Source organism: Colletes latitarsis, unplaced genomic scaffold (assembly GCF_051014445.1).
Source record: "Colletes latitarsis isolate SP2378_abdomen unplaced genomic scaffold, iyColLati1 scaffold0007, whole genome shotgun sequence".
NCBI lineage: Eukaryota > Metazoa > Arthropoda > Insecta > Hymenoptera > Colletidae > Colletes > Colletes latitarsis.
In genome coordinates, this window is record NW_027488367.1 from 6,744,329 (window position 1) to 6,765,734 (window position 21,406).

Here is a 21,406-nt window from a genome sequence, read left to right on the forward strand (position 1 = left end):
TCCAAACCAAAAAACGCCCAGAATCTGGCCATCAAGTATGAGATATAAGCGAAAGTATGAGCCTGATGAGAGGAAATCCCAGACCTAACATAGACCTAACATGCGATATCCTCTAAAATATTGATCGAATCTAGGTTTGATGGACCGTTACAGTGTGGTACCACATTACTACGTGATCCAAACCAGAAAAAGCCCAGAATCTGGCTAACAAGAACGAGAAATATGCGAAAGTATGAGCCTGATGGGAGTATATCCCAGACCTAACCTAGGCCAAACATGCGCTATCCTCTAAAATGTTGTTCGAAACTAGGTTTAATGGACTGTTTCAGTGTGGTACCACAAAACTACGTGATCCAAACTAGAAAAAACCTGGGAATTGTTCAACAAGTATGTGAAGAATGCGAAAGTATGAGTCTGATGAGGGCATATCCCAGGCCTGGCCAAGACCACACATGAGTTAACGTCTAAAATATCGATCGAAACCAGGTTTAATCGACTGTTTCAGTGTGGTACCACAATGCTAGGTGATCCAAAGCAGTGAAAGCCCAGGATCTGGCCAAAAAGTATCAGCAATATGCGAAGGTATGACCCAGCTGAGGGCAAATCCTAGACCTGACCGAGACCATAACATGTGTTTTCCTCAAAAATATTGACCGGAACCAGATTTAATCGACCGTTTCAGTGTGGTACCATATTACTACGTGATCCAAAGCAGAAAAAACCCAGGATCTGTTCAACAAGTATTCGAAGAATGCGAAAGTATGAGTCTGGAGAGGGCAAATCCCAGACCTAACCCAGGCCTAACATGCGTTATCCTCTAAAATATTGATCGAGACCAGGTTTAGTCGACTGTTTCAGTGTGGTCCCGCATTACTACGTGATCCAAACCAGTAAAAGTCCACGATCTGGCCAACAAGTATGAGAAATATGCGAAAGTATGAGCCTCATGTGGGCAAATCGCAAACCCAACCCAGACATAAAATGCATTATCCTTTGAAATGTTGACCCAGACTAGGTTTAATTGACTGTTTCAGTGTGGTACCACATTACCACGTGATCCAAACCAGAATAGGAGCACTATCTGGTCAACGAGCATGCGAAAAATGCGAAAGTATGAGCCTGATGAGGGCAAATCCTAGACCTAACCCAGACCTAACATGCGTTATCCTCTAAAATATTTATCGAGACCAGGTTGAATTGACTGTTTCAGTGTGGTACCACATTACTACGTGATCCAAACCAGAAAAAGTCCAGAAACTGGCTATCAAGTATGAGAAATATGCAAAAGTATGAGCCTGATGGGTGCAAATCCCAGACCCAACCTAGACCTAACATGCGTTAACCTTTAAAACATTGATCGAAACCAGGTTTAATGGACTGTTTCAGTGTGGTACCACACTACTATGTGATCCAAACCAGAACTAATCCAGGATCTGTTCAAGTAGTATGTGAAGAATGAGGAAGTATGAGACTGATGAGGGCAAATGCTAGAACTAATCCAGACCTAACATGCGGTATCCTCTAAAATATTGATCGAGACCAGGTTTAGTCGACTGTTTCATTGTGGTACCACATTACCTCGTGATCCAAGCCAGAAAAGCCCGGGATCTGTTCAACAAGTGTGTGAAGAATGCGAAAGTATGAGTCTGATGAGGGCAAATCCTAGACCTAACCCTAACATGCGTTATCCTATAAAATATTGATCGAAACCAGGTTTAATTGACAGTTTCAGTGTGGTACCACGTTACTACGTGATCCAAACCAGAAAAATCCCAGGATCTGCACAACAAGTATGAGAAATATGCGAATGTATGAGCCTGATGAGAGCAAATCCCAGACCTAACCTAGACCTAACATGCGTTATCCTCTAAAATATTAATCGAAACCAGGTTTAATGGACTGTTTCAGTGTGGTACCACATTACTACGTTAACAAGACCAAAAAAAGCCCAGAATCTGGCCATCAAGTATGAGAAATATGCGAAAGTATGAGCCTGATGAGAGCAAATCCCAGACATAACATAGACCTAACATGCGTTATCCTCTAAAATATTGATCGAAACCAGGTTTAATGGACTGTTTCAGTGTTGTACCACATTGTTACATTATCCAAACCAAAAAAAGCCCAGAATCTGGCCATCAAGTATGAGATATAAGCGAAAGTATGAGCCTGATGAGAGGAAATCCCAGACCTAACATAGACCTAACATGCGATATCCTCTAAAATATTGATCGAATCTAGGTTTGATGGACCGTTACAGTGTGGTACCACATTACTACGTGATCCAAACCAGAAAAAGCCCAGAATCTGGCTAACAAGAACGAGAAATATGCGAAAGTATGAGCCTGATGGGAGTATATCCCAGATCTAACCTAGGCCAAACATGCGCTATCCTCTAAAATGTTGTTCGAAACTAGGTTTAATGGACTGTTTCAGTGTGGTACCACAAAACTACGTGATCCAAACTAGAAAAAACCCGGGAATTGTTCAACAAGTATGTGAAGAATGCGAAAGTATGAGTCTGATGAGGGCATATCCCAGGCCTGGCCTAGACCACACATGAGTTAACGTCTAAAATATCGATCGAAACCAGGTTTAATCGACTGTTTCAGTGTGGTACCACAATGCTAGGTGATCCAAAGCAGTGAAAGCCCAGGATCTGGCCAAAAAGTATCAGCAATATGCGAAGGTATGACCCAGCTGAGGGCAAATCCTAGACCTGACCGAGACCATAACATGTGTTTTCCTCAAAAATATTGACCGGAACCAGATTTAATCGACCGTTTCAGTGTGGTACCATATTACTACGTGATCCAAAGCAGAAAAAACCCAGGATCTGTTCAACAAGTATTCGAAGAATGCGAAAGTATGAGTCTGGAGAGGGCAAATCCCAGACCTAACCCAGGCCTAACATGCGTTATCCTCTAAAATATTGATCGAGACCAGGTTTAGTCGACTGTTTCAGTGTGGTCCCGCATTACTACGTGATCCAAACCAGTAAAAGTCCACGATCTGGCCAACAAGTATGAGAAATATGCGAAAGTATGAGCCTCATGTGGGCAAATCGCAAACCCAACCCAGACATAAAATGCATTATCCTTTGAAATGTTGACCCAGACTAGGTTTAATTGACTGTTTCAGTGTGGTACCACATTACCACGTGATCCAAACCAGAATAGGAGCACTATCTGGTCAACGAGCATGCGAAAAATGCGAAAGTATGAGCCTGATGAGGGCAAATCCTAGACCTAACCCAGACCTAACATGCGTTATCCTCTAAAATATTTATCGAGACCAGGTTGAATTGACTGTTTCAGTGTGGTACCACATTACTACGTGATCCAAACCAGAAAAAGTCCAGAAACTGGCTATCAAGTATGAGAAATATGCAAAAGTATGAGCCTGATGGGTGCAAATCCCAGACCCAACCTAGACCTAACATGCGTTAACCTTTAAAACATTGATCGAAACCAGGTTTAATGGACTGTTTCAGTGTGGTACCACACTACTATGTGATCCAAACCAGAACTAATCCAGGATCTGTTCAAGTAGTATGTGAAGAATGAGGAAGTATGAGACTGATGAGGGCAAATGCTAGAACTAATCCAGACCTAACATGCGGTATCCTCTAAAATATTGATCGAGACCAGGTTTAGTCGACTGTTTCATTGTGGTACCACATTACCTCGTGATCCAAGCCAGAAAAGCCCGGGATCTGTTCAACAAGTGTGTGAAGAATGCGAAAGTATGAGTCTGATGAGGGCAAATCACAGACCTAACCCAGGCCTAACATGCATCACACTTTGAAATGTTGACTCAGACTGGGTTTAATTGACTGTTTCAGTGTGGTACCACATTACCACGTGATCCAAACCAGAAAAAGCCCAGCATCTGGTCAACGAGTATGCGAAAAATGCGAACGTAAGTGCCTGATGAGGGCAAATCCCAGACCTAACCCAGACATAACCGGTGTTATCCTCTAAAATATTGATCGAATCCAGGTTGAGTTGACTATTTCTGTGCGGTACCACATTACTACGTGATCCAAACCAGAAAAAGCCCAGAATCTGGCCATCAAGTATGAGAAATATGCGAAAGTATGAGCCTGATGAGAGCAAATTCCAGACCTAACCTAGACCTAACATGTGTTATCCTCTAAAATATTGATCGAATCTAGGTTTACTGGACCGTTTCAGTGTGGTACCACATTACTACGTGATCCAAACCAGAAAAAGACCAGAATCTGGACAACACGAACGAGAAATATGCGAAAGTATGAGGCTGATGGAAGCATATCCCAGATCTAACCTAGGCCAAACATGCGCTATCCTCTAAAATGTTGTTCGAAACTAGGTTTAATGGACTGTTTCATTGTGGTAGCACATTACTACGAGATCCAAACCAGAAAAAACCCGGGATCAGTTCAACAAGTATGTGAAGAATGCGAAGGTATGAGTCTGATAAGGGCATATCCCAGGCCTGGCCTAGACCTAACATGAGTTATCCTCTAAAATATTGATCGAATCTAGGTTTCATGGACTTTTTCTTAGTGGTACCACATTTCTATGTGATCCAAACCAGAAAAAGCAAAGGATCTGGCTAACACGTAAGAGAAATATGCAAAAGTATGAGCCTGATGAGGGCAAATCCTTGACCCTATTCAGACCTAACATGTGTTATCCTCTAAAATATTGATCAAAACCAAGTTTAATCGACTGTTTCGGTGTGGTCCCTCATTACTACGTGATCCAAACCAGTAAAAGTCCACGATCTGGCCACCAAGTATGAGAAATATGCGAAAGTATTAGCCTCATGGGGGCAAATCACAGACCTGACCCAGACCTAACATGTGTTATCCACAAAAATATTGATCGAGACCAGGTTTAGTCGTCTGTTTCAGTGTGGTACCACACTACTATGTGATCCAAACCAGAAAAAACCCAGGATCTGTTCAAGAAGTATGTGAGGAATGAGGAAGTATGAGACTGATGAGGGCAAATCCAAGGCCTAACCTAGACCTCACATGCGTTAACCTCTAAAATATTCATCGAAACCAGGGTTAATGGACTGTTTAAGTGTGGTACCACACAACTATGTGATCCAAACCAGAAAAAACCCGGGATCTGTTCAAGAAGTATGTGAAGAATGAGGAAGTATGAGACTGATGAGGGCAAATCCTAGACCTAATCCAGACCTAACATGCGTTATCCACTAAAATATTGATCGAGACCAGGTTTAGTCGTCTGTTTCATTGTGGTACCACATTACCACGTGATCCAAACCAGAAAGGCCCGGGATCTGTCCAACAAGTATGAGAAATATGCGAAAGCATGAGTCTGATGAAGGCGAATCCTAGACCTAACCCAGACCTAACATGCGTTATCCTCTAAATTATTTATCGAAACCAGGTTTAATGGACTGTTTCAGTGCGGTGCCACATTACTACGTGATCCAAACCAGAGAAAATCCGGGATCTGTTCAACAAGTGTGTGATGAATGCGAAAGTTTGTTTCTGATGAGGGCAAATCCAAGACCTAACCTAGACCTAACATGCGTTATCCTCTAAAATATTGATCGAAACCAGGTTTAATTGACCGTTTCAGAGTGGTACCACATTACCATGTGATCCAAACCAGTAAAAGTCCACGATCTGGCCAACAAGTATGAGAAATATGCGAAAGTATTAGCCTCATGAGGGCAAATCACAGACCTAACTTAGACCTAACGTGCGTTAACTTCTAAAATATAGATCGAAACCATGTTTAATGGTCTGTTACAGTGTGGTAACACATTACCACGTGATCCACACCAGATCCGGGATCTGTTCAACAAGTGTGTGGAGAAAGCGAAAGCATGAGTCTGATGAGGGCAAATCCAAGGCCTAACCTAGACCTAATATGCGTTATCCTCTAAAACATTGATCGAAACCAGGTTTAGTGGACTGTTTCAGTGCGGCACCACATTACTACGTGATCCAAACCAAAAAAAGCCCAGAATCTGGACATCAAGTATGAGAAATATGCGAAAGTATGAGCCTGATGGGTGCAAATCCCAGACCTAGCATAGACCTAACATGCATTATCCTCTAAAAAATTGATCGAAACCAGGTTTAATGGTCTGTTTCAGTGCGGTAACATATTACCACGTGATGCAAACCAGAAAAAACCCAGGATCTGGCCAACAACTATGTGAAAAATGTGGAAGTATGAGACTGAAGAGGGCAAATCCCAGACCTAACCACGACCTAACATGCGTTATCCACTAAAATATTGATCGAGACCAGGTTTAGTCGTCTGTTTCAGTGTGGTACCACACTACTATGTGATCCAAACCAGAAAAAACCCAGGATCTGGCCAACAAGTATGTGAAATATGCGAAAGTATTAGCCTCATGGGGGCAAATCACAGACCTGACCCAGACCTAACATGTGTTATCCACAAAAATATTGATCGAGACCAGGTTTAGTCGTCTGTTTCAGTGTGGTACCACACTACTATGTGATCCAAATCAGAAAAAACCCAGGATCTGTTCAAGAAGTATGTGAGGAATGAGGAAGTATGAGACTGATGAGGGCAAATCCAAGGCCTAACCTAGACCTCACATGCGTTAACCTCTAAAATATTGATCGAAACCAGGTTTAATGGACTGTTTCAGTGTGGTACCACATTACTACGTGATCCAAACCAAAAAAAGCCCACAATCTGGCCATCAAGTATGAGAAATATGCGAAAGTATGAGCCTGATGAAAGCAAATCCCAGACCTAACCTAGACCTAACGTGCGTTAACTTCTAAAATATTGATCGAAACCATGTTTAATGGTCTGTTACAGTGTGGTAACACATTACCACGTGATCCACACCAGAAAAAATGCGGGATCTGTTCAACAAGTGTGTGAAGAAAGCGAAAGCATAAGTCTGATGAGGGCAAATCCAAGGCCTAACCTAGACCTAACATGCGTTATCCTCTAAAACATTGATCGAAACCAGGTTTAGTGGACTGTTTCAGTGTGGTACCACATTACTACGTGATCCAAACCAAAAAAAGTCCAGAATCTCGGCATCAAGTATGAGAAATATGCGAAAGTATGAGCCTGATGGGTGCAAATCTCAGACCTAGCATAGACCTAACATGCGTTATCCTCTAAAATATTGATCGAAACCAGGTTTAATGGTCTGTTTCAGTGCGGTAACATATTACCACGTGGTCCAAACCAGTAAAAACCCAGGATCTGGCCAACAACTACGTGAAAAATGCGATATTATGAGACTGAAGAGTGGAAATCCCTGACCTGACCCAGACCTAACATGTGTTATCCACTAAAATATTGATCGAGACTAGGTTTAGTCGTCTGTTTCAGTGTGGTACCACAATATTATGTGATCCAAACCAGAGAAAACCCAGGATCTGGACAGCAAGTATGAGATATATGCGAAAGTATGAGCCTGGTGGGTGCAAATCCCAGACCTAGCATAGACCTAACATGCGTTATCCTCTAAAACATTGATCGAAACCAGGTTTAGTGGACTGTTTCAGTGCGGCACCACATTACTATGTGACCCAAACCAGAGAAAACCCAGGATCTGTTCAAGAAGTATGTGAGGAATGAGGAAGTATGAGACTGACGAGGGCAAATCATAGACCTAAACCAGACCTAACATGCGTTATCCACTAAAATATTGATCGAGACCAGGTTTAGTCGTCTGTTTCATTGTGGTACCACATTACCACGTGATCCAAACCAGAAAAGCCCGGGATCTGTCCAACAAGTATGAGAAATATGCGCAAGTATGAGCCTGATGGGAGCAAATCCCAGACCTAGCATAGACCTAACATGCGTTATCCTCAAAAATATTGATCGAAACCAGGTTTAATGGTGTGTTTCAGTGTGTTACCGCATTACTACGTGATCCAAACCAGAAAAAACCCAGGATCTGTTCAACAAGTATGTGAAGAATGCGAAAGTATGAGACTGATGAGGGCAAATCCCAGACCTAATCCAGACCTAACATGCGTTATCCTCAAAAATATTGATCGAGACCAGGTTTAGTCGTCTGTTTCATTGTGGTACCACATTACCACGTGATCCAAACCAAAAAAGGCCCAGATTCTGGCCATCAAGTATGAGAAATATGCGAAAGTATGAGCCCGATGAAGGCAAATCCTAGACCTAACCCAGACCTAACATGCGTTATCCTCTAAATTATTTATCGAAACCAGGTTTAATGGACTGTTTCAGTGTGGTGCCACATTACTACGTGATCCAAACCAGAGAAAATCCGGGATCTGTACAACAAGTGTGTGATGAATGCGAAAGTTTGATTCTGATGAGGGCAAATCCAAGGCCTAACCTAGACCTAACATGCGTTATCCTCTAAAATATTGATCGAAACCAGGTTTAATTGACCGTTTCAGTGTGGTACCACATTACCATGTGATCCAAACCAGTAAAAGTCGACGATCTGGCCAACAAGTATGAAAAATATGCGAAAGTATTAGCCTCATGAGGGCAAATCACAGACCTAACCCAGACCTAACATGCATTATCCTTTGTAATGTTGACCCAGACTAGGTTTAATTGACTGTTTCATTGTGGTACCACGCTACTACGTGATCCAAAACAGAAAAAGCCCAGAATCTGGACATCAAGTATGAGAAATATGCGAAAGTATGAGCCTGATGAGTGCAAATCCCAGACCTAGCATAGACCTAACATGCGTTATCATCTAAAATATTGATCGAAACCAGGTTTAATGGACTGTTTCAGTGTTGTACCACATTACTACGTGATCCAAACCAAAAAAAGCCCACAATCTGGCCATCAAGTATGAGAAATATGCGAAAGTATGAGCCTGATGAAAGCAAATCCCAGACCTAACCTAGACCTAACGTGCGTTAACTTCTAAAATATTCATCGAAACCATGTTTAATGGTCTGTTACAGTGTGGTAACACATTACCACGTGATCCACACCAGAAAAAATGCGGGATCTGTTCAACAAGTGTGTGAAGAAAGCGAAAGCATGAGTCTGATGAGGGCAAATCCATGGCCTAACCTAGACCTAACATGCGTTATCCTCTAAAACATTGATCGAAACCAGGTTTAATGGTCTGTTTCAGTGCGGTAACATATTACCACGTGGTGCAAACCAGTAAAAACCCAGGATCTGGCCAACAACTACGTGAGAAATGCGAAATTATGAGACTGAAGAGTGGAAATCCCAGACCTGACCCAGACCTAACATGTGTTATCCACTAAAATATTGATCGAGACCAGGTTTAGTCGTCTGTTTCAGTGTGGTACCACACTACTATGTGATCCAAACCAGAGAAAACCCAGGATCTGTTCAAGAAGTATGTGAGGAATGACGAAGTATGAGACTGATGAGGGCAAATCCAACGCCTAACCTAGACCTCACATGCGTTAACCTCTAAAATATTGTTCGAAACCAGGTTTAATGGACTGTTTCAGTGTGGTACCACACTACTATGTGATCCAAACCAGAGAAAACCCAGGATCTGTTCAAGAAGTATGTGAAGAATGAGGAAGTATGAGACTGACGAGGGCAAATCATAGACCTAAACCAGACCTAACATGTGTTATCCTCTAAAACATTGATCGAAATCAGGTTTAGTGGACTGTTTCAGTGTGGCAACTCATTGCTACGAGATCCAAACCAAAAAAAGCCCAGAATCTGGACATCAAGTATGAGAAATATGCGAAAGTATGAGCCTGATGAGAGCAAATCCCAGACCTAACCTAGACCTAACAACAGTTATCCTCTAAAATATTGATCGAAACTAGGTTTAATGGACTGTTTCAGTGTGGTACCACATTACTACGTGATCCGAACCAGAAAAAACCCGGGATCTGTTGAACAAGTATGTGAAGAATGCGAAAGTATGTGTCTGATAATAGCAAATCCCGGACATAACCTAGACATAACCTGCGTTATCCTCTAAAATATTGATCGAAACCAGGTTTAATGGACTGTTTCAGTGTGGTACCACACTACTATGTGATCCAAACCAGAAAAAACCCAGGATCTGTACAAGAAGTATGTGAGGAATGACGAAGTATGAGACTGATGAGGGCAAATCCAACGCCTAACCTAGACCTCACATGCGTTAACCTCTAAAATATTGTTCGAAACCAGGTTTAATGGACTGTTTCAGTGTGGTACCACACTACTATGTGATCCAAACCAGAGAAAACCCAGGATCTGTTCAAGAAGTATGTGAAGAATGAGGAAGTATGAGACTGACGAGGGCAAATCATAGACCTAATCCAGACCTAACATGCGTTATCCACTAAAATATTGATCGAGACCAGGTTTAGTCGTCTGTTTCATTGTGGTACCACATTACCACGTGATCCAAACCAGAAAAGCCCGGGATCTGTTCAACTAGTATGAGAAATATGCGAAAGTATGAGCCTGATAAGAGCAAATCCCAGACATAACCTAGACATAACCTGCGTTATTCTCTAAAATATTGATCGAAACCAGGTTTAATGGACTGTTTCAGTGTAGATTCACATTACTGCGTGATCCAAACCAGAAAAAACCCAGGATCTGTACAAGAAGTATGTGATGAATGAGGAAGTATGAGTCTGATGAGGGCAAATCCTAGACCTAATCCAGACCTAACATGCGTTATCCACTAAAATATTGATCGAGACCAGGTTTAGTCGTCTGTTTCATTGTGGTACCACATTACCACGTGATGGCAACCAGAAAAGCCCGGGATCTGTTCAACAAGTATGAGAAATATGCGAAGGTATGAGCCTGATGAGAGCAAATCCCAGACATAACCTAGACATAACATGCGTTATCCTCTAAAATATTGATCGAAACCAGGTTTAATGGACTGTTTCAGTGTAGAACCACATAACTGCGTGATCCATACCAAAAAAAGCCAGAATCTGACCATCAAGAATGAGAAATATGCGAAAGTATGAGCCTGATGTGTGCAAATCCCAGACCTAACCTAGACCTAACATGTGTTATCCTCTAAAATATTGATCGAAACTAGGTTTAATGGACCGTTTCAGTGTGGTACCACATCACTACGTGATCCAAGCCAGAAAAAGACCAGAATCTGGCCAACAAGAATGACAAATATACGAAAGTATGAGCCCGATTGGAGTATATCCCAGACCTAACTTAGGCCAAACATGCGCTATCCTCGAAAATGTTGATCGAAACTAGGTTTAATGGACTGTTTCCGTGTGGTACCACATTACTACGTGATCGAAACCAGAACAAACCCGGGATCTGTTCAACAATTATATGAAAAATGCGAAGGTATGAGTCTGATGAGGGCAAATCCCAGGCCTGTCCTAGACCTAATATGAGTTATCCTCTAAAATATTGATCGAATCCAGGTTGAGTTGACTATTTCTGTGTGGTACCACATTACTACGTGATCCAAACCAAAAAAAGCCCACAATCTGGCCATCAAGTATGAGAAATATGCGAAAGTATGAGCCTGATGAGAGCAAATTCCAGACCTAACCTAGAACTAACATGCGTTATCCTCTAAAATATTGATCGAATCCAGGTTTAATTGACTGTTTCAGTGTGGTATCACATTAGTGCGTGATCCAATGCCGAGGAAACCAAGAATCTGGCCATCAAGTATGAGAAACATGCGAAAGTACGAGCCTGATGAGAGCAATTCCCAGTCCTAACCTAGACCTAACATGCGTTACCCTCTAAAATATTGATCGAGACCAGGTTTAGGCGACTGTTACAATGTGGTCCCACATTACTACGTGATCCAAACCAGAAGAAGCCCTGGATCTGGCCAACAACTATGTGAAATATGCGAAAGTATTAGCCTCATGGGGGCAAATCACAGACCTGACCCAGACCTAACATGTGTTATCCACTAAAATATTGATCGAGACCAGGTTTAGTCGTCTGTTTCATTGTGGTACCACATTACCACGTGATCCAAACTAGAAAAGCCCGGGATCTGTCCAACAAGTATGAGAAATACGCGAAAGTATGAGCCTGATGAGAGTAAATCCCAGACTTAACCTAGACCTAACATGCGTTATCCTCTAAAATATTGGTCGAAACCAGGTTTAATGGACTGTTTCAGTGTAGATCCACATTACTGCGTGATCCAGACCAAAAAAAGCCAGAATCTGGCCATCAAGTATGAGAAATATGCGAAAGTATGAGCCTGATGTGTGCAAATCCCAGACCTAACCTAGACCTAACGTGCGTTAACTTCTAAAATATTGATCGAAACCAGGTTTAATGGTCTGTTACAGTGTGGTAACTCATTACCACGTGATCCACACCAGAAAAAATCCGGGATCTGTTCAACAATTATGTGAAGAATGCGAAGGTATGAGTCTGATGAGAGCAAATCCCAGGCCTGTCCTAGACCTGACATGAGTTATCCTCTAAAATATTGATCGAAACCAGGTTTAATGGACTGTTTCAGTGTGGCACCACATTACTACGTGATCGAAACCAGATAAAGCCCAGGATCTGTTCAAGAAGTATGTGAAGAACGAGGAAGTATGAGACTGATGAGGGCAAATCCCAGACTTAACCTAGACCTAACATGCGTTATCCTCTAAAATATTGGTCGAAACCAGGTTTAATGGACTGTTTCAGTGTAGATCCACATTACTACGTGATCCAAACCAGAAGAAGCCCTGGATCTGGCCAACAACTATGTGAAATATGCGAAAGTATTAGCCTCATGGGGGCAAATCACAGACCTGACCCAGACCTAACATGTGTTATCCACTAAAATATTGATCGAGACCAGGTTTAGTCGTCTGTTTCATTGTGGTACCACATTACCACGTGATCCAAACTAGAAAAGCCCGGGATCTGTCCAACAAGTATGAGAAATACGCGAAAGTATGAGCCTGATGAGAGTAAATCCCAGACTTAACCTAGACCTAACATGCGTTATCCTCTAAAATATTGGTCGAAACCAGGTTTAATGGACTGTTTCAGTGTAGATCCACATTACTACGTGATCCAAACCAGAAAAAGACCAGAATCTGGCCATCAAGGATCAGAAATATGCGAAAGTATGAGCCTGATGAGAGCAAATCCAAGGCCTAACCTAGACCTAACATGCGTTGTCCTCTAAAATATTGATCGAAACCAGGTGTAATTGACCGTTTCAGTGTGGTACCACATTACCATGTGATCCAAACCAGTAAAAGTCCACGATCTGGCCAACAAGTATGAGAAATATGCGAAAGTATTACCCTCATGAGGGCAAATGACAGACCTAACCCAAACCTAACATGTATTATCCTTTGTAATGTTGACCCAGACTAGGTTTAATTGACTGTTTCAGTGTGGTACCACATTACCACGTGTTCCAAACCAGAAAAAGCCCAGTATCTGGTCAACGAGTACGCGAAAAATTCGAAAGTATGAGCCTGATGAGGGCAAATCCTAGACCTAACCCAGACCTAACATGCGTTATCCTCTAAAATATTTATCGAGACCAGGTTGAATTGACTGTTTCATTGTGGTACCACACTACTACGTGATCCAAACCAGAAAAAGCCCAGAATCTGGACATCAAGTATGAGAAATATGCGAAGGTATGAGCCTGATGAGTGCCAATCCCAGACCTAGCATAGACCTAACATGCGTTATCCTCTAAAATATTGATCGAAACCAGGTTTAATGGAATGTTTCAGTGTGGTACCTCATTACTACGTGATCCAAACCAAAAAAAGTCCACAATCTGGCCAGCAAGTATGAGAAATATGCGAAAGTATGAGCCTGATGAGAGCAAATCCCAGACCTAACCTAGACCTAACGTGCGTTAACTTCTAAAATATTGATCGAAACCATGTTTAATGGTCTGTTACAGTGTGGTAACACATTGCCACGTGATCCACACCAGAAAAAATGCGGGATCTGTTCAACAAGTGTGTGAAGGAAGCGAAACCATGAGTCTGATGAGGGCAAATTCAAGGCCTAACCTAGACCTAACATGCGTTATCCTCTAAAACATTGATCGAGACCAGGTTTAGTCGTCTGTTTCACTGTGGTACCACACTACTATGTGATCCAAACCAGAGAAAACCCAGGATCTGTTCAAGAAGTATGTGAGGGATGAGGAAGTATGAGACTGATGGGTGCAAATCTCAGACCTAGCATAGACCTAACATGCGTTATCCTCTAAAATATTGATCGAAACCAGGTTAAATGGTCTGTTTCAGTGCGGTAACATATTACCACATGGTCCAAACCAGGAAAAACCCAGGATCTGGCCAACAACTACGTGAAAAATGCGAAATTATGAGACTGAAGAGTGGAAATCCCAGACCTAACCCAGACCTAACATGCGTTATCCACTAAAAAATTGATCGAGACCAGGTTTAGTCGTCTGTTTCACTGTGGTACCACATTACCACGTGATCCAAACCAGAGAAACCCCAGAATCTGGCCATCAAGTATGACATATATGCGAAAGTATGAGCGTGATGAGTGCAAATCCCAGACCTAACCTAGACCTAACGTGCGTTAACATCTAAAATATTGATCGAAACCATGTTTGATGGTCTGTTACAGTGTGGTAACACATTACCACGTGATCCACACCAGAAAAAATGCGGGATCTGTTCAACAAGTGTGTGAAGGAAGCGAAACCATGAGTCTGATGAGGGCAAATTCAAGGCCTAACCTAGACCTAACATGCGTTATCCTCTAAAACATTGATCGAGACCAGGTTTAGTCGTCTGTTTCACTGTGGTACCACATTACCACGTGATCCAAACCAGAAACGCCCGGGATCTGTCCAACAAGTATGAGAAATATGCGAAAGAATGAGCCTGATGGGAGCAAATCCCAGACCTAGCATAGACCTAACGTGCGTTAACTTCTAAAATATTGATCGAAACCATGTTTAATTGTCTGTTACAGTGTGGTAACACATTACCACGTGATCCACACCAGAAAAAATCCGGGATCTGTTCAACAAGTGTGTGGAGAAGGCGAAAACATGAGTCTGATGAGGGCAAATCCAAGGCCTAACCTAGACCTAACATGCGTTATCCTCTAAAATATTGATCGAAACCAGGTTTAATGGTCTGTTTCAGTGTGTTACCGCATTACTACATGATCCTAACCAGACAAAACCCGGGATCTGTTCAAGAAGTATGTGAAGAATGAGGAAGTATGTGACTGACGAGGGCAAATCATAGACCTAATCCAGACCTAACATGCGTTATCCGCTAAAATATTGATCGAGACCAGGTTTAGTCGTCTGTTTCACTGTGGTACCACATTACCACGTGATCCAAACCAGAGAAAGCCCAGAATCTGGACATCAAGTATGAGAAATATTCGAACGTATGAGCCTGATGAGAGCAAATCCCAGACTTAACTTAGACCTAACGTGCGTTAACTTCTAAAATATTGATCGAAACCATGTTTAATTGTCTGTTACAGTGTGGTAACACATTACCACGTGATCCACACCAGAAAAAATCCGGGATCTGTTCAACAAGTGTGTGGAGAAGGCGAAAACATGAGTCTGATGAGGGCAAATCCAAGGCCTAACCTAGACCTAACGTGCGTTATCCTCTAAAACATTGGTTGAAACCAGGTTTAGTGGACTGTTTCAGTGCGGCACCACATTACTACGTGATCCAAACCAAAAAAGCCCAGAACCTGGACATCAAGTATGAGAAATATGCGAAAGTATGAGCCTGATGGGTGCAAATCCCAGACCTAGCATAGACCTAACATGCGTTATCCTCTAAAATATTGATCGAAACAGGTTTAATGGTCTGTTTCAGTGCGGTAACATATTACCACGTGATCCAAACCAGAAAAAACCCAGGATCTGGCCAACAAATATGTGAAAAATGTGGAAGTATGAGACTGAAGAGGGCAAATCCCAGACCTAACCAAGACCTAACATGCGTTATCCTCTAAAATATTGATCGAAACCAGGTTTAATCGACTGCTTCAGTGTGGTCCCACATTACTACGTGATCCAAACCAGAAGGAGCCCAGGATCTGGCCAACAAGTATGTGAAATATCAGAAAGTATTAGCCTCATGGGGGCAAATCACAGACCTGACCCAGACCTAACATGTGTTATCCTCTAAAATATTGATCAAAACCAGGTTTAATGGACTGTTTAAGTGTGGTACCACACTACTATGTGATCCAAACCAGAAAAAACCCAGGATCTGTACAAGAAGTATGTGAAGAATGAGGAAGTATGAGACTGATGAGGGCAAATCCTAGACCTAATCCAGACCTAACATGCGTTATCCACTAAAATATTGATCGAGACCAGGTTTAGTCGTGTTTCATTGTGGTACCACATTACCACTTGATCCAAACCAGAAAAGCCCGGGATCTGTTCAACAAGTATGAGATATATGCGAAAGTATGATCCTGATAAGAGCAAATCCCAGACATAACCTAGACATAACATGCGTTATCCTCTAAAATATTGATCGAAACCAGGTTTAATGGACTGTTTCAGTGTAGATCCACATTACTGCGTGATCCAAACCAAAAAAAGCCAGAATCTGGTCATCAAGTATGAGAAACATGCGTAAGTATGAGCCTGATGTGTGCAAATCGCAGCCCTAACCTAGACCTAACGTGCGTTAACTTCTAAAATATTGATCGAAACCATGTTTAATGGTCTGTTACAGTGTGGTAACACATTACCACGTGATTCACACCAGAAAAAATCCGGGATCTGTTCAACAAGTGTGTGAAGAAAGCGAAAGCATGAGTCTGATGAGGGCAAATCCAAGGCCTAACCTAGACCTAGCATGCGTTATCCTCTAAAACATTGATCGAAACCAGGTTTAGTGGACTGTTTCAGTGTGGCACCACATTACTACGTGATCCAAACCAAAAAAAGCCCAGAATCTGGACATCAAGTATGAGAAATATGCGAAAGTATGAGCCTGATGTGTGCAAATCCCAGACCTAACCTAGACCTAACGTGCGTTAACTTCTAAAATATTGATCGAAACCATGTTTAATGGTCTGTTACAGTGTGGTAACACATTATCACGTGATCCACACCAGAAAAAATCGGGGATCTGTTCAACAAGTGTGTGAAGAAAGCGAAAGCATGAGTCTGATGAGGGCAAATCCAAGGCCTAACCTAGACCTAACATGCGTTATCCTCTAAAACATTGATCGAAACCAGGTTTAGTGGACTGTTTCAGTGTGGCACCACATTACTACGTGATCCAAACCAAAAAAAGCCCAGAATCTGGACATCAAGTATGAGAAATATGCGAAAGTATGAGCCTGATGAGAGCAAATCCCAGACCTAACCTAGACCTAACGTGTGTTAACTTCTAAAATATTGATCGAAACCACGTTTAATGGTCTGTTACAGTGTGGTAACTCATTACCACGTGATCCACACCAGAAAAAATGCGGGATCTGTTCAACAAGTGTGTGAAGGAAGCGAAACCATGAGTCTGATGAGGGCAAATTCAAGGCCTAACCTAGACCTAACATGCGTTATCCTCTAAAACATTGATCGAAACCAGGTTTAGTAGACTGTTTCAGTGTGGTAACTCAGTACTACGTGATCCAAACCACAAAAAGCCCAGGATCTGGACATCAAGTATGAGAAATAAGCGAAAGTATGAGCCTGATGGGTGCAAATCCCAGACCAAGCATAGACCTAACATGCGTTATCCTCTAAAATATTGATCGAAACCAGGTTTAATCGACTGTTTCAGTGTGGTCCCACATTACTACGTGATCCAAACCAGAAGAAGCCCAGGATCTGGCCAACAAGTATGTGAAATATGCGAAAGTATTAGCCTCATGGGGGCAAATCACAGACCTGACCCTGACCTAACATGTGTTATCCTCTAAAATATTGATCAAAACCATGTTTAATCGACTGTTTCAGTGTGGTACCACACTACTATGTGATCCAAATCAGAAAAAACCCAGGATCTGTTCAAGAAGTATGTGAGGAATGAGGAAGTATGAGACTGATGAGGGCAAATCCGAGGCCTAACCTAAACCTCACATTCGTTATCCTCTAAAATATTGATCGAAACCAGGTTTAATGGACTGTTTAAGTGTGGTACCACACTACTATGTGATCCAAACCAGAAAAATCCCAGGATCTGTACAAGAAGTATGTGAAGAATGAGGAAGTATGAGACTGACGAGGGCAAATGCTAGACCTAATCCAGACCTAACATGCGTTATCCAATAAAACATTGATCGAAACCAGGTTTTGTGGACTGTTTCAGTGTGGTTACTCAGTACTACGTGATCCAAACCAAAAAAAGCCCAGGATCTGGACATCAAATATGAGAAATAAGCGAAAGTATGAGCCTGATGGGTGCAAATCCCAGACCTAGCATAGACCTAACACGCGTTATCCTCTAAAATATTGATCGAAACCAGGTTTAATCGACTGTTTCAGTGTGGTCCCAGATTACTACGTGATCCAAACCAGAAGAAGCACAGGATCTGGCCAACAACTATGTGTAATATGCGAAAGTATTAGCCTCATGGGGGCAAATCACAGACCTGACCCAGACCTAACATGTGTTATCCACTAAAATATTGATCGAGACCAGGTTTAGTCGTCTGTTTCAGTGTGGTACCACACTACTATGTGATCCAAACCAGAAAAAGACCAGAATCTGGCCATCAAGTATGAGAAATATGCGAAAGTATGAGCCTGATGTGTGCAAATCCCAGACCTAACCTAGACCTAACATGTGTTATCCTCGAAAATGTTGATCGAAACTAGGTTTAATGGACTGCTTCAGTGTGGTACCACATTACTACGTGTTCGAAACCAGATAAAACCCTGGATCTGTTCAACAATTATGTGAAGAATGCGAAGGTATGAGTCTGATGAGGGCAAATCCCAGGCCTGTCCTAGACCTAAAATGAGTTTATCCTCTAAAATATTGATCGAAACCAGGTTTAATGGACTGTTTCAGTGTGGTACCACATTACTACGTGATCCAAAGCTGTGATAGCCCAGGATCTGTTCAAGAAGTATGTGAAGAACGAGGAAGTATGAGACTGATGAAGGCAAATCCCAGACCTAATCCAGACCTAACATGCGTTATCCTCAAAAATATTGATCGAGATCAGGTTTATTCGACTGTTTCAGTGTGGTACCACATTACTACGTGATCCATACCAGAAAAAGACCAGAATCTGGCCATCAAGTATCAGAAATATGCGAAAGTATGAGCCTGATGAGAGCAAATCCCAGACCTAACCTAGACCTAACGTGCGTTAACTTCTAAAATATTGATTCGAAACCAGGTTTAATGGTCTGCTACAGTGTGGTACCACACTACCATGTGATCCAAACCAGAAAAAACCCAGGATCTGTTCAAGAAGTATGTGCGGAATGAGAAAGTATGAGACTGATGAGGGCAAATCCAAGGCCTAACCTAGACCTCACATGCGTTATCCTCTAAAACATTGATCGAAACCAGGTTTAGTGGACTGTTTCAGTGTGGTACCACATTACTACGTGATCCAAACCAGAAAAAATCCGGGATCTGTTCAACAAGTGTGTGGAGAAAGCGTAAGCATGAGTCTGATGAGGGCAAATCCAAGGCCTAACCTAGACCTAATATGCGTTATCCTCTAAAACATTGATCGAAATCATGATTAGTGGACTGTTTCAGTGTGGCACCACATTACTACGTGATCCAAACCAAAAAAAGCCCAGAATCTGGCCATCAAGTATGAGAAATATGCGAAAGTATGAGCCTGATGAGAGCAAATCCCAGACTTAACTTAGACCTAACGTGCGTTAACTTCTAAAATATTGATCGAAACCATGTTTAATTGTCTGTTACAGTGTGGTAACACATTACCACGTGATCCACACCAGAAAAAATCCGGGATCTGTTCAACAAGTGTGTGGAGAAGGCGAAAACATGAGTCTGATGAGGGCAAATCCAAGGCCTAACCTAGACCTAACGTGCGTTATCCTCTAAAACATTGGTTGAAACCAAGTTTAGTGGACTGTTTCAGTGCGGCACCACATTACTACGTGATCCAAACCAAAAAAGCCCAGAACCTGGACATCAAGTATGAGAAATATGCGAAAGTATGAGCCTGATGGGTGCAAATCCCAGACCTAGCATAGACCTAACATGCGTTATCCTCTAAAATATTGATCGAAACAGGTTTAATGGTCTGTTTCAGTGCGGTAACATATTACCACGTGATCCAAACCAGAAAAAACCCAGGATCTGGCCAACAAATATGTGAAAAATGTGGAAGTATGAGACTGAAGAGGGCAAATCCCAGACCTAACCAAGACCTAACATGCGTTATCCTCTAAAATATTGATCGAAACCAGGTTTAATCGACTGCTTCAGTGTGGTCCCACATTACTACGTGATCCAAACCAGAAGGAGCCCAGGATCTGGCCAACAAGTATGTGAAATATCAGAAAGTATTAGCCTCATGGGGGCAAATCACAGACCTGACCCAGACCTAACATGTGTTATCCTCTAAAATATTGATCAAAACCAGGTTTAATGGACTGTTTAAGTGTGGTACCACACTACTATGTGATCCAAACCAGAAAAAACCCAGGATCTGTACAAGAAGTATGTGAAGAATGAGGAAGTATGAGACTGATGAGGGCAAATCCTAGACCTAATCCAGACCTAACATGCGTTATCCACTAAAATATTGATCGAGACCAGGTTTAGTCGTGTTTCATTGTGGTACCACATTACCACTTGATCCAAACCAGAAAAGCCCGGGATCTGTTCAACAAGTATGAGATATATGCGAAAGTATGATCCTGATAAGAGCAAATCCCAGACATAACCTAGACATAACATGCGTTATCCTCTAAAATATTGATCGAAACCAGGTTTAATGGACTGTTTCAGTGTAGATCCACATTACTGCGTGATCCAAACCAAAAAAAGCCAGAATCTGGTCATCAAGTATGAGAAACATGCGTAAGTATGAGCCTGATGTGTGCAAATCGCAGCCCTAACCTAGACCTAACGTGCGTTAACTTCTAAAATATTGATCGAAACCATGTTTAATGGTCTGTTACAGTGTGGTAACACATTACCACGTGATTCACACCAGAAAAAATCCGGGATCTGTTCAACAAGTGTGTGAAGAAAGCGAAAGCATGAGTCTGATGAGGGCAAATCCAAGGCCTAACCTAGACCTAGCATGCGTTATCCTCTAAAACATTGATCGAAACCAGGTTTAGTGGACTGTTTCAGTGTGGCACCACATTACTACGTGATCCAAACCAAAAAAAGCCCAGAATCTGGACATCAAGTATGAGAAATATGCGAAAGTATGAGCCTGATGTGTGCAAATCCCAGACCTAACCTAGACCTAACGTGCGTTAACTTCTAAAATATTGATCGAAACCATGTTTA